Source organism: Poecilia latipinna, unplaced genomic scaffold, assembly GCF_001443285.1.
Source record: "Poecilia latipinna isolate Pla-1442-1.1 unplaced genomic scaffold, P_latipinna-1.0 Scaffold341, whole genome shotgun sequence".
Taxonomy (NCBI): domain Eukaryota; kingdom Metazoa; phylum Chordata; class Actinopteri; order Cyprinodontiformes; family Poeciliidae; genus Poecilia; species Poecilia latipinna.
This window is the reverse complement of record NW_015112957.1, coordinates 1-15,141: the sequence shown is the minus strand read 5'-3', so window position 1 is coordinate 15,141 and position 15,141 is coordinate 1. Positions and strand designations below refer to the sequence as shown.

The following is a 15,141-nucleotide window of genomic DNA, read 5'->3' as shown; positions in this document are numbered from 1 at the left end:
TCACGAGAACAGAGACACATGAATCAAGTTGATTAGTGCTCAACACAAAGACCTACTTTACTAAATGAGCTTCAAAAAGCACTTGAGACAATATGACTCTTGCATATTAAGAGCAAAACAGATGATATGAACACGTTTCTGTCTCTTCATCCAGAAAGTTTTGCTTTCTGCAACAGTGGGCAAATGTAAATTAATCTACAGTGAAGGTGAGAAAAGGCTATCTTGGGCAGACCCACACTTTGAGTGTGTTCTATTTTAATAACATGAAACGCTACTTCAAGGCTCTCTCTTATTGGAAAAAAAAATGTTTCTCTCACCATTTAATTGTCTATTTTAATTTCTAAAGGACTTTAATTTCTAAAGGACTCTCCGACTTTGTCCCACCTGATGTGTCACCTTCATGTTTTTTTAGTTCCCGTTTGCCATCATCTCTCAGACTATTTTAGTCCTTTTTAAAGTCAGCTATCATTACATTAAGTAACAGTATTGGTTCTGGTATTTTGTGTATAGTGCCAGGTGGCCAAAAAAATGATTTTGAATCAACAGTGATGCTCATTTAGCGGCATTTTAGATAATTACACAGCATAGCATGCCACATGCTTTCTGTGATTCATCCAGTGCAAAGCATTCTGCAGTCTCTTAAGTGTACACCTAAATCCATGTAATCCAGGAAAGGAATGATGCTGTGGCAAAAATAAGTAAATGAATAAAGCCATGCTGCTAAATCCATAAGATACACCAGAATGTTTATCTCTTTTCTATTAAAAAAAAAAAAAAGCATTTCTAATGCGATCTTGCAGCATTTCATTAGACTTTTTTTTAAAAAAAAAAAAGCTTTCATCAAAAGCAGATACAATTTATTTCTGGTCTCAAAGCTGCAAGGGTCTGTAGAAAGAGGATTTGGTAAAACTCTATCAGGGGTCTACAAATTTGCTGAAGCCTCATGTTGCATCTGTGGTTTAGTGACCCCTAATCAAGAGTAAATTGAGTCAGTAGTGTTAGTCCTGTAACACTATTGTGCTTCTCCCTTGTGTCAATGCTCAATGACTTGCCTTCCTACGCATTTGACAGTTGTTGAGGCATTTCCATCCATCCATCCATTTTCTTACACTCTTATCCCACTGGAGTCAGCAGGGGTGCTGGCGCCTATCCAGCTGTCAACGGGCGAGAGGCGGGGTACACCTTGGACAGGTCGCCAGTCCATCGCAGAGACGGACAGGACAAACAACCATGCACACACACTCACACCTAAGGAGAATTTATACAGACCAATTAACCTAACAGTCATGTTTTTGGATTGTGGGAGGAAGCTGGAGAGAAACCAAGCATTCACAGGGAGAACAACTTTGCAACTATGCCATATGTTCTGCACCACCGCAATAAAATTGGCTGAAAAATTACTCAAATGGTGCAGCAACAAGATAATCATGATACACTCTGCAGACTCTTTGTGCTGAAGTAGATTTGATCATCTTAGTATGCTAAATGTTTAAACTATGTATAGGGCATCCAAATCTAAATTTGACATCGAAATCAACTATTGTCATGGTCAATATGACCAAATCCATTCAAACTTATTAAAAGCATTTGTAAAAAAAAAATATTTCATAGGTGGGAGAGGAACTGATGGTTCACAAAATGCGATTCATTTCTTTGCATGTAGACCCACAGAAAACTCTCTCTCTCTCCATTCATAAACAATACCCCTTTGGGGGGGGAACCTCCAGGTCCACAAGACATTTATTAATTAGAGTTTTGTGTGACCTCCGCATGACACGCTCTGCTTCTTCTCAATTTAACACTGAAGCGAAGGAACAAACAAATCCCACTTCCGACCGTGTACATGACTGAGCAGGAAGAAAAAAAATGAGTGGATGGATGTGGCAACAGATGGATGGAAGGATTCAATAGTTTGAAAAAGCAGCTCTGAATAGTTAGTGTGCTTTTGCCTGCAGCTAATTTCAAACATGTTTGAATTAAATGCAATCAAACAAAACAGAAAAAAGCCTATAATCCGTCATGCAGGAGCGCAATACAAATGTTTTACACATTTTGATTTTTTCAAACCTGCGAGGAGGCAGCAACCACCTGTTTGGTTTTGAGGCAAAATCAAACAGTTTGAGAGTCAGGGTGTGAACTGATGAATAATGAGAAAACCTGACTTTATATTCCAATATTTTATGCTGCAATGCAGATGACCCTGAAAGCTTCAAAAATATTTTAGCACAAATGACTGGAGAAACAACCACAACTTTGGAAAGTCTGCAACCAGCGGTAAAGAGCAGTGGAATGTATGTGCCATTATACACACTTACTAGAAAAGTCTTCATACATACTCTCAAATTTTGTCACATTACAGCTACATGTCAGTAGGAACAGACCGACACAAAATGGTAATTGTGAAACTCATGTAAAATCATACATCATCTTTATTTATCCTTTCAAATATTCTTAGAAATGCTTCATGAGAAAATTAGTGAGTAGGGTGGGTTTTCCGCAAGTATATATAGAAGATAAAGGGACTCAGTGCTTTGCTACTAATAGTCAACACTATGATGGCTACATAAGGACAGGAAAAAGTTTTAATTAAAAAAAAAAGTGAGGGAGAGGGAAATGAGTCACTTATGCTAGCTTGACTTTGACAGTCTTAACATGTGCTGCAGAATTCTGTAAATAGGTAAAATAAATGTAAGGTCACAAAACTGAATGCATTTGCAAAATACTTTGTCATGTAAAACTTTTACCGTTATGAAGTCTTTAAAACAGGCTAAAGTCTGATTTTAATATAGCTTCATATATCCTCTAAAGACTATACAGCCCATATGGCATTAAAACAGTATTGGTTCAACAAAGAACTGGAGTTCTGAAGGAGCACTTTCAGGGATGCATTAGTGAGGGAAAATGGTAAAAAGGAAAAAAAGAAAATGATAAAAATGAATACAGATGAGCGACCAAATGTGATGGGGAGTAGCGAACACATCAAACAGCCCCAGCAGTCTCTGGAAGCCACATTATACTCTTCTTCACAGACAAGGCTCTTGGTTGAAAATAAAATGGAAGTAAAGCATGAAGTTCCTGTCTGTGAATACTGAGCTGATGTGTAACATCCAAACACTCCAGTTGCAATGAGGCGACACATTTACCATGGGTGTGTCCTTAAGAATAGAGTCTTGCTGTTTCAATACAGAAGCGAGTCCAGATTATATTTCAGCGAGATACTGGCGTGCAGCTTTTTGTATTTAATAATAAAATGGATTTTTTTCTTTACTTTTCCTGTTGTCTTCCTCTGGCAACTGAAAACTAAGAATTAAACGCCAGTTCTTCAAATACTTGAAGTTTGAATATTTAAATTCTTTCTGTGTCTGAAAACAGGGCTGACTTCCATACATAAATACTTTGACACATAATTTCTTTAAAAACTTCACATTCTGGATCAGTTCCTTATTTTATTTTGGCTAACATTTTATATCATAACTTGCATCTTTTTAGTAGAGCAGAGCCTGCTTAAAATGGTGCCAGAGATGTTGCCTTCGCAATAAATGTTTTTTTACTGAACCAAGTGGTATACTTAATTTACTAGAGACATTTGTAAAAACACAAACTTGGTTTTTGGAATTACATCATCATTGAACTTTTTTTTGACAGATAACTTACAGATAACTACTGAAGGCCCTTTCAGTGAAGGGAAATGGCTCAACACAATCCCTTTTACTGTGGATTGTTGGTTGGATACTTAGAAATATTCAAGATGGAAAAGTTAACCTTAACACTCAATATCCAAACATCATCCACAGAGAGACATTTGATCAAATTTGGAACAAGTGGATAAAGACAAATTTCGCTGGACAATAAATTGTCCAGAAATTATTGCGATAAATGATAATATTGTCATTTTCATTCCTTTTTAAACTAATATGATGATTATGGCTTAATGAGACTTTGACCTCTTAAAGATTAAAAAACCTTAATTTGGTACAAAACACACCAACTGGAAATGGAAAACATTTTAAATACCCAAACTAAAAACAACAATCAGGATTAAAATAAAAACCACAAAACTAAAACCATAAATAAAAATGGATTATGAAGTCTCTAAATAAAATTGCCCTCCAAAAATATTAATCATCAGAATGAACATGGGTCATAAATTTCCCAGTCCAACATTATTGCCAAATTTGTTCCGTTTATAAGACGGAAAGTAAATTTTTAACCAAACGCTACATCCATCAGGCTCTTAAGAGGCTACAGAAGTTTCATTAAGATTTTTCTCATTGCTTCAACTGTCAACGTTTCTGCACAGTTTCCATTAAATAACACTTTTTTTCAAAGTGTCAGAGAGTTATTTAAAAATAACAAGAAAATCTGGGATGGAAACACATAAAACACTACTTACAAGCTCAAAAACCCTTTCAAAGTGTTTCAGCGGATAAAACAGAATGTGAAAGTCATCTATATGGGAAGACATTCGACCACACGGGGCCAGAAAATGACATACATTATAAGCCCTCATAGAGTGCCATGTTCAGCTTTTCTTCTTCCCACTGCTTCTTCTATGGCTTAATTTATTGTATTTTTACTGCCAGCTTCGGTTGGCAGAGCACAACTGTGAAAGGAATTGCTTTGCTACAAGCCGAGGAAACACTTTCTCACTTGCTGCTTTAATTTCAGGTTATTCTTGGCAGCTACTGGCAGCCCAACTTCAAAGTGGACAGAGTTGATTGAAAACTTTATAGTTTTGTGTCAAATCAAGTAACATCACTGAAGGGATAGCAAACGTATTCAGAGAGCTAGAACTTTTTACAGCTAACCGCACAACAACCAAAATTGTTCCAACTATGGCTTGTGGGCTTTTGCCAAAGTCAAGAGAGAAAACCTAGAACCGCTAAAATCTGATGCCACTCCATTATTTTTTAAATAGAACTTACGTTTCTTCAAAAGTTTTTGTGTCGTTTCTTCACTGATTCTTGGTGCAGTGCCCCCAGAGGCGAGGAGGTAAAAAGGTTTTTCGAAGGGTTTAGTTTGTTTGACGCAGTAAAATATGAAAGGGACGGCACAAGCTGAAAATGTAGCAAATATTGCAGTGAGTATGCACCAATCCTCTTTACTCACTTCCATACAGATATCAGAGGCATAGGATTGGCCGATACTGATCCGATCCAGAAAAACAGTGCTGACCTGACTTAGCCCCCCTTCCTCCCAACGCAGACAAAAATGTACTGAATTATAAATGTATTCAATAACTCTGCACCAGTACAGCACACTTAAAAACACCAGTAGCTTCACAAGGTTGGTCAAACATGTGAAAACCACAGAACTTTAATTAGTTCAGTCAGTGTAATTAGGAGTATGACAGCCAATGTAAAATAAAGAAACTAACAAAAACAGGTCGACTACCTGTAAAACATGTAAAAATCAAACTGCAACAAACCTTTCAGAAAGCAGGTTTATTCAGAAACAAACCTTTCACTAGTTCAGAAAGTATGATTAGGAATTCTAAAAATAATGCAAAATATATAATTAAAGCATGATGTTGCTCAGAGCAGAAGACAGAATTGGACTAAATAGATCTGTCCTTATGAATGGGTACATTATCACCATAAGCAATCTGGATTATTTTATTTTATTTTTTCAATATGGAGACCGATTCAGATATTAATATTGGTTCGGTGCAACTGAACTGAGATAGCTTTATTAGCTTTTAAAAAAAAAACTTCATTAGTAACAGCTTCCAACATTATCCCCGTATTATATTCTTTACACTGGCTTCCTGTGTGTTTTTATATCTCTTAATGGCTTTGCTTTTTATTAATCTGAACTGTGTGTGCATAGTAGGTCTTTAAGGTTGTCCAGCCAGCTTTTATTTGATGTTCCAAGGACTAAATGCTTAGGGTGAACGGGTCTATTTGTTGGTGTCTTTCACACTCTTAAAAGCAAACTGAAGATGGAAAAAGTTCAGAAAAGCTTTATTGTCTTTTAGCACATACCAATTAGATTACAGTAGCAGTGTTTAAGTAGTTTAAGCATATGTGGCTATGTTTTTTTGTTGTTGTTGTTGTTTAAGCAGTGGTGGTTCTTCTTGGTAGTGGGCCTGGCAGAGGTCAACAGCTCCAAGGGAAACCACCATGTTTCTCACTAGCGTTGTAAGAGACCATCTGCTGCAAATTTAAAAGGTTTATAAATGAAATATTCCAACAGCCCAGCAGTTACGTGGGCCGCAAAGCCAACAAGCACCCCGATGACTGATAATTCCCAGAAAGACGGCAAGTTAAAAAAATGAAAGCAGCCAAAGTGCTGTTTGTTTGCAATGAAACAGAAAATGATGTAAGCAGGAGGGATGGAGGTCAAATTGTGGCGTAAACAGTACAAATGCGTTGAAAAAGAGAGATGTACTTGTGTGATTACGCGACTAGAAAATCAAACCTCCAAAAAACAAAAACTACACCTTGAGGAAGGATTTGTGTATCAGGGTCTGGAGTGGTGCTGCAAAGTGCTCTGGTTTGCTCCGAGAGCTCAATCTCACATTCAGCACTTCAAAACTCTTCTCTGTGATCAAACACTTGGTGTTAAGTTGGAACACTTCTTTCTGAAGCACGCCAAATGGATGCGTTTTGAGCAAAGACATCTTTCCATAACCTTAAACTAGAAGACAAAAGACATTATTGGTATGATTTATTGTAATTTAGCATTAAAATACACAGTAATATAAAAATCTTTACAGGATAACAATGTCCTTATGTAGCATTGCTAAAATAAAACTTTATTCAACCGCAGTCTAACTGAAATATTAAACGAATAGGAAAACCAGCTTACATTATAGATGCGTCAATCAGAGATCTGTGTTATAAACCTCTGACTTTAGTAAATTCAGAGTTTTTTTCCAATAGCTTGCCGTATTAGACCAAACAAAAACCATACGAGTTCATTTTTAAACGGTTCTTAGAATTTAGAATTTCATACTTCCCGGAAAATATTTCTAAAAGGCTCTCAACAGTTTAAGCATTTTTAGACAAAAGGCAGCCTCAAAGAAAAATAAAATAGATGAACTTGGCAGTAATATTCAATCTTCCTGTTATCTGTTGAAAGGTTGGCTTTGTCTTGAAGCTTGAATGAAGCATAGACACTTCTGGATATGTCATAGAAAATACAGCTTCCTTTCTTTTGCAAGCCCTCCATTTTCATTTTCACACAGGAGATGGTCGTTGTTACCAGGACAAATTAGGCTTTTATAGTGTTTAGGGATGATGAGTTGACAGACTAGGAAAAGATCTGTCTTTTGAGTTTCTGAGCCGATCATGCCAATTGGCAGATTATTATTATTAATAATAACAACTACATATCAATGGCACTCAATGTTTTACACCCCAGTTGTTGTTTGAGGTTAGTTATGGACTCTCAAAATATTGATTGGTCTTTTAGTATCCCCAAAGTCATCCTCCAAGTTCAGTAACCCAGCTATACTACATCATACCACACTACTAGAATTATGATACAAAATAATTTAAGACAGCATTCAATTGTCTAAGAAGTGATCATTCCAACTTATTCACCCCAAGGTAAGACACGGCAATACTGAGACATAGGTTTTCATTATTAAATGTTAATGTTCTTTGCTGAACATCTGCAAATTGTTCAGAAAGGTTACAAAAGCACAAAGGTTTTTCTTTCAAAAAAAATAAAAAATAGAAGATGGCAGGACATTGATGATTTAGAATTGTTTTAGCAGCTCCTGGACGAGGCCTTGCATTCATCAAGTCAAACATCAACGCCTCTGTTTACCAAAGTATACTAGAATAAACGCGAGGCCATTTGTTCAAAAGCTATAGTTCGTACGAAACCGGAGTCATCGTACAAAATCATCAACAGAACATTGATTCCAAGCTCAACAGCAATGCTACACAAAACAAACCATCTATAAACCTCTATGAACCAACATAGAACTATGCAATAATTCCCCCAAAATACAGGAGAGGTAGATAAAGTCATTCAATAATGGGAAACTTTAAATGATTGCCACTACAGATCCATCAACATAGTATTAAACATCACAGAGGGTGAACTTTCTATTCCCCATATACTCAGTAATCATCCACAGTAAAGACTAAAAAGAATTTGTTCCATCAACTCCTTCAAAAGCTATTTGCAATCAGAGTTTTCTTTATCCAGCATCAGATTGAAAGAACAGGTTATACAGATGTAATTTCCTCTAAATGAAGGTACAAAACTACTAGTTGTTGGCTAAGTTCTTCAGACAGATTGATAGATGTGCCTCAAATGCAATTCTTCAAGGAAACTGCCTCAAAAATTGGTAGCTAAGCCATATAGAAGAAAAGCATTATGAGTTTATGATATTACTATCTGCAAATTAAAAAAAAACAAATTGCCACTTAAGTCCTTCAGACTGAAACTTTTTCCACTTCAAAAACATTCCTCAGAACATTTTGTACAGAACAATTCAAACAGTCTACAAGGATGTTTCATACTTTTATTGACGACACACGAGTTAAAGCAATTAGCTATAATCTACTCAGACTACTGTTAGGACATCAGACTTGAAATTTAAGCATTTAAAGCAAGACTAACAATAGTTAATTTTGGATGTCCACACAACATGATTCTCTTCAAATTATTGCGAACACTTCTTAAGATAGTTATATTTTATGTATGACCCCAAGATATAATATCACGGTACTTGACATGTGCAAATATGCTTAACACCACTGTTTTGTCAGATTGATGTCAGTGTTTGATCTACACTATGCTAACTGTGATTTGACATGCAGCAGCACGGCAGGGGTCCGTTCAAATAAAACACACGGCAGATTTCACTGTCACTTCCAGTCATGGCCAGCTGCCTACGGTTTCAGCTTCTGTGATTCTGATGTGGCGAGTATGCATGGAATAAATATACCTGGAGTTAGTCTTCAAATTTAATAGACTGTAGATTCCAAAATTAAGGCAGACTTCTACCTCCACTCTCTAATAAACTGTTTTTAAAACTACCAAATACAGGATTCTCCCATATTTTCAAGTACTTGTCATAATGTTCTGTAAATCAGAGTACAGACCTCGTACTGTTATTTAAACTGAAATGAATTTAATTAGTATGGATATACATTATGCAATAAATGATGAAAAAAATGATACTGAATTTACCTTCTGATTCGACAGTCATAATTGGCTATTTAATGCATGACTATTGCCCTGTCTTTTTTTTTTTTTCATGCATTTCTTATAGTGTTTGATGTGCTTTGGGTTCTGATAAAATTTTACTTTATTCCTGTAAAGTATCAGCGTTTAGAAAAGTGCTGTACAAATAAAAATAATTTTCAAACAGATCATTTAATTTTTTACTTTGAGGTTTTCAAATACAGTTTAAAACTATTTTTAATCATTTGGAAGTGGAGGGGAATAAATAAAGACAAGTTTTAATATTTTAAAAATAAATAAATAAAACTGCAACTGTAAGGTAGAGTTTCAGTTTAGCTGCTAGAAAGTGCAGTTTGATTACAGAGCCGTTCAGTTGAATGGTGTCCTTCGCCGTCTCCTGCCTGTCTGGGTGTCTCACATCTCCAGCGTGAGAGACGCAAGAAAAAAATTTGATCTTAAAAGTTGCCTGTGATCGCGGAAAAAGACGAAACCATCAATAAAACACAAATTTAGAGCATGGTACGCATCACAAAGCCATTCATTTAGAGTCATCTATCTGCCAAATCTCGTAACTCCCCTTTTGGAGTGGTAGTAACGGGCCACTCTCAGAAACTTGCCTCCCGAGTAGATCCAAGCTTCAGGGTCTCAGATTGCAGCTTCTCATCATTTGCCAGCATACCAAACAATATTTTGGTAGCTCTCCGTATACTTGATATGAAAAAACAAAACAAAACTGTGATTAACATCACTTGGAGACGCCGGCTTCATCACCTCTGTCTAATAATAGACGTCGTCAGGAGCTTAACGTCCATATAAAGGGGGTAAAAAAAATCTGGAGAGTTGAGTAAGGAAGGATGCACACATTAATGATAGGTCATTAGGCTTCTTCCTCAACAATCACAGCTGAGGGAAGTTGCGCACTGACACTGCATGACGCCATATTATGTAGTGACAAAGGCTGTTTTTTTTTCCTTAGTTCTGTGAGCATGAGTGTCCATCTGTATCCAAATCTGTTTGTGACTGTGTGAGTGCGTGTGTGTGCACGTATGTCATGGATTGAGGGAATGCAAGTTGGAGGAGGATCTGAATCATGCAGATAACACTTGCAGATCACTATGCACCGACTGTCATGAGCCACACAGAGGATCCCTGATATTCACGTGGGTTAGGAACCATAACTGCCAGGAAATACGCGAGACTCCCTCTAAAAACGCTTGAAACTCCTTCTTTTAATTGTTCAAACACCAAACCTAGCTCACAACGTATCAACATGCATAACGTATTGCTACATGAGTATTGCAGTAGCTAATATCCATAGTGTCCTCATCTCTGCTCTAGGACTCAGATCACCATTAATCACAATTAATCAATTAATGAAATAATTGTCAACTAATTTAGTAATCAATTAATCCTTAACTGCCGCTCAAAAAAGGGCAATTTATTAAAAGAACCCAACACTAAGAGCAGGAAGTAAGCCAAAAAGAAAAAGTTGTTTCATTGTGTTTTAGACACAAAAAATGTTTTATGTTAAAAAGAAATTGAATTATTTATCATTTAATGTATTTTATTTCTTTATTTTAATGTATTCCTATTATTGAATAAAATGATTCAAGTGGTTAAATAAGAAAACCGCAAAATGAGCCAATATTTTAACCCAATTAATCACTTAATCAATGGTTAATCAACTACTAGAATAATCGTTAGTTGTAAAAGAATAAATTCAAGTTACATTTTACAAGGAAAAAACAAAAACGACAAAAAAAAAAACATGGAATAGTCAAAGTCCAAATGTAAATCTAATTGAAAATGAGTAAAAAACATTCAAGCTTTTTTCAAAAATAATGGGGGTAGGGGGAGAAATGCAGTTTCTAGGTGTGCAATGCTGGTAGAGACATTCAAAAAGACCTTCATCTGCAGAGAAAACTCGAAGCATTGACTCAGTGAGGCTGATTGCTAATGCACACCACACTTTTCAGGTCTTCATTTTTAAAGCTTTGTTTTAAACCATGCATTAATTTCATCCTGCTCAACAGTCATGCACTATTCTGTATCTTTCTAACTTATAACACCTAAAAAGTAGATCCAAATTTGTAGATGTCATGTGAAAATAATCTGGAGCTTGAATACTTTAGTAAGGCAATGTAAGTATGGCAGCCTGAACATGGACATATTCATGTGGTAGGAGATTTCAGAAATGAACAGAGAGCACCGAGTTTATGTTTTATGTAAATTTTTCACTCTTCACCAAGACGTTTTCATTCGTAAACACATTCCTGACCTCCTGAGTGTTTGTCCTCTTTCCTGTTTTTATTACTTTGCCTTATCCATTTGCTTCAGGCAAGACGTGTTCATAATAATTACCAACTGAATGTAAAAACATCTGCTAAAACAAATATAAAAAAAAAATCAACTTTTGTTTTGGTACAAGGTCAAATGAGGGGATGCAGTGACCTAAGAACGAGACCTATGGTGGAGTAAATCTAGGTGCTAGTAGAACAGAGCAATTAGGAGCTCAGACTTTTGTGATCATAGTGACGGAACACACCCAGAATAATAATATCACATGCAGTGAGACCATAAGAGGGAAGGAAGAATGTTTTTGATGAAATACCTCAGAAAATGCAAACACACAACTCAGCTTTAGCTTCCAGCAGGAAAATTGGTAAACTCTATTTAGGTCTTCTCTTCCTCCTCTGTTTTGAGGAGGGCTAGTGAATTGTTCCCACGGTCGAGGCAGTAGTGAAAATTGCACCTTCGAGTATGAACACCTTCCTGTTGGCAGTTCAAACAGCTCAATTAAAGGATCGCAGAGAGGCATGTTGAGACCTCAAGAACCAACTGTAAACCTACTGAGGCAAACTTTGCCCCTAAACTGACAAGCCCATTAAGGGGAACGGTCATCTGAGAAGAAGCTAATAGGACAACTGTCCTTGGTGCAGTCTATAATCAAGGTTTCTGGAAGTTTCACCAAATCAAATTTCAGACTTTTTAAGACCATTATGAATGAAATTTAAGACCTATATCTCCAAAGAAATGTATGAACTAGCTGCCTAGCTTGCAAGGGTGTTAGCAGCGACTCACAGACAATGAAGACGTCTGTCTGCGTGTAACAAAAAAATTTAGCCCGACAGGATAAGTGCAACAAGATGCCCCAAAGGGCCAATAAGCAGCTGTTGTTTTCACAGTATCACTCTAAATATGAAGGAATAACAAGCATCTGGTAGAACAAGGATTTAAATGTTCATTGGCCATCCTACCAAGTATGGTAGGACTAGTGAAATGGTCAGGGGTGTTCAGTTCTGCAGGTGAAGCCTTAAAAAAATCTGAGTGCACTTGATTAATTGATGAGCCAGATAATAGAGCATAATTGATTAAGAGCACCTGGCTGATGCTTGTGCTTTTCATTCCAGAACAAACCACAAGTTGCACAAACATGAGGGTTAATGGGAATATTAGACCTGGTACTAAAGAGAACCATTCTCAGTCCCAACGCTGCTCATTAAGGTTCTGAAAACACCCCAAGGAAAACACATACCACCAGAAAAACACTTTAACAGTGTCAATTGGAAAAAAATAAATACATTAAAAAAAATAAAATAAAGGTATTGGTCAGAATCAGAGATCTTTTTAAAGATCGCCGAATGGGCAGAAAAACTGCAAGCAGTGTACCTCAAGTTAAAAACAGGTCGACCCAATTCCACGATTTAAGTTCAGCAAACAAGAAAAGTTGAAAAAGGCTTGTAGTTGTTCCATATTTGTACTTCTGCTGTCCATTAGACAGGTCTGTAAAGTCAACCACTTAACATTCCCATAGTACTGTATCTTTAAAGACATTTCGATCTGTTTGACCTCCATTCACTCCCCATCTGTAATCATATGCAATCTCCAGTTTGCAAAGAATGTTCTTGGAGAAATAAAGGGCAAACTGGTCTTGTCCCTCCTCTTTCCATCTGCCCTGAGTGACGGTGCTGATTGACTGGATTTTTTAACTAAAAACAAGCCAAACGCAGCAGTCAGCCTGCTACTAACTAAACTACTGGTAAGCAGACCAGAACTGATAGGCGACCACTTTTAGTCACCTAGTAACTCTGTCTACTGTATTTTACTTGCTAATATGCTGCAGAAGTGTATGCTTCTATTTCCCAAGAGTTGTTCTATGCACATTTATAAACTTCCATCTTGTGAAGAATCCAAAAGTCGTTTCAACTAATTGGAAAGAATACCAGCAAAGATGTTTGAAAATTCAACAGAATGTATTATTTACTTCTAAATCATCCTTCAACTAGAAAGCATTACACCACAGGTCAAAGACCATTTACAAACTAAAGATGGTGAAAAAGAAAATCTTCAAATGAATAAAAGATAAAAAGATGCATAAAAATACATTTTATGGTGAGTAGCTTATTAAGTTTGAAACAAGATCTGAATGGTTGACATTTCTCTGTGCTTGTTATTTATTTAGAATATAAAGAAATATAAAATGATTCACTGTAGATTTACAGTGAAATAAAACCTGAGATGGAATCCTTCCCTGGCAACATCAACCTAAAGAAAAGGTGCTCTCCAATAATGTAGTTTTCGTCTCGTCTCATCACCTATCATAGCCTTTAATTACAACTTGACTTATTATTTTACAGGGGAAAAGACTTTCAGCTTTAATAGAACAAGAAAAAAATAAGAGTCACCAATTAAATCTGTTAAAAGGTTTATTACATTGACATTTACTATGAGGGGTTGTTAAACTTGAAGCGAGCACACAGGTTCTCGAGGGTAAATCAACTAAAACTACCTTTTGATAATCAAATTGGTCTACACAGACATTTTGGGGAACGGGTGCTCAGCGGAAAAAAGGGCACCTTGTGCGGCACATGTAACCATCGGCAACCAGTGTGAGAACCTACCTTTTTCCCTCAGCACAAAAAAGTGTCATTCTGAAATCCGTCTTTAAAAGAGGCACAGCTTGAACATTATGCATATATACCTTCTAAAAATCAATAGCTATATACTGTTTAAAAACCATAAAAAAGATTTCAGAAGGGTACTTTTTTGTCCAAAGGTAAAAAGGCAGGTGCTCCAGCATCTCCTAGTGTTGTAAATTGTTGCCAACATGATTTATTGATGTTGTAAAAACATGCTAATCTGCATTCAGTGTCTAATGCTTTTTATTTATCTGTTTCAGCTAGCATTAACTGAGTTTAAAAATGTTCATATATTGACTGGTTTATCATAGGTGGTAAAATCTCTAGTAAGTCTTTCGTAGTATCATAGGCCTGAACAAGCTTTCACATTATTTTTTGTATGACTTCAATGTGATTTAGGCATCTGTGTATAACATCAGGATTCAGTGCCAGCTTACCTTTCTAACCGGCAAGATAAATAAATTTGCCAATAAACTGTTTATTTTCCTGCAAGAAATCGAAAAAATGTAATTGAAAGAAAAAGACTCATGGGAATTTGATGATCTTTTCCATTTGCAGCATATAAAATCCGTATGATAAGGTCAAGTCCTGCTTCGGGGGAATACTTACCTCACATTTAATCAAATTAGATGTGGCATCAGAACGTGTCAGAGTTTATATGAGGTCTTGGGGGAACTCGGCATGCTGTGGTGAAACACACTGGGATCTGCAGTGTGTGTATGTGTCGGTGTGTGAACTGTAGAGTTCAGAGGACAATAAACTCACCCCGGCTGCAAAACCCAAACTTCCATCCAAGATCCGCTTCTGAACAGGGCAGATAAGAAAAAGAGAATGAGTCCAAGTCAGATAAATCGATGTGTTGAAACCTTAACATAAAAGCAACCGTTCAGTTAACCTCTTAGTGGAGACAACCTGTCACAAAAATTGCTTCGATGTCTACAGAGCCAAATGTTAGACTGTGAAAAGGCAACAACTTTAGAAGCAAAACCACTCAGTCAACAGATGGATTTCTCACACGATGCAGCAACACAATGTCAACAAATCAAAAGAGAAGCTAGCGACGGTAGCTTAAAAA

The 15,141-nt window shown here is 36.5% G+C and overlaps 1 protein-coding gene across 1 annotated transcript in view; it reads right to left on the bottom strand.

The window, feature by feature from the left end:
- slc39a11 (solute carrier family 39, member 11) overlaps window positions 1-14,907 on the bottom strand; it is a 139,087-nt gene extending 124,180 nt beyond the window's left edge. Inside the window, exon 1 of the mRNA XM_015035635.1 lies at window positions 14,832-14,907. The gene's annotated coding sequence lies outside the window, so the exon portion shown is untranslated. The remainder of the gene's footprint in view (window positions 1-14,831) is intronic.
- Between the last annotated feature and the right edge of the window lie 234 nt (window positions 14,908-15,141).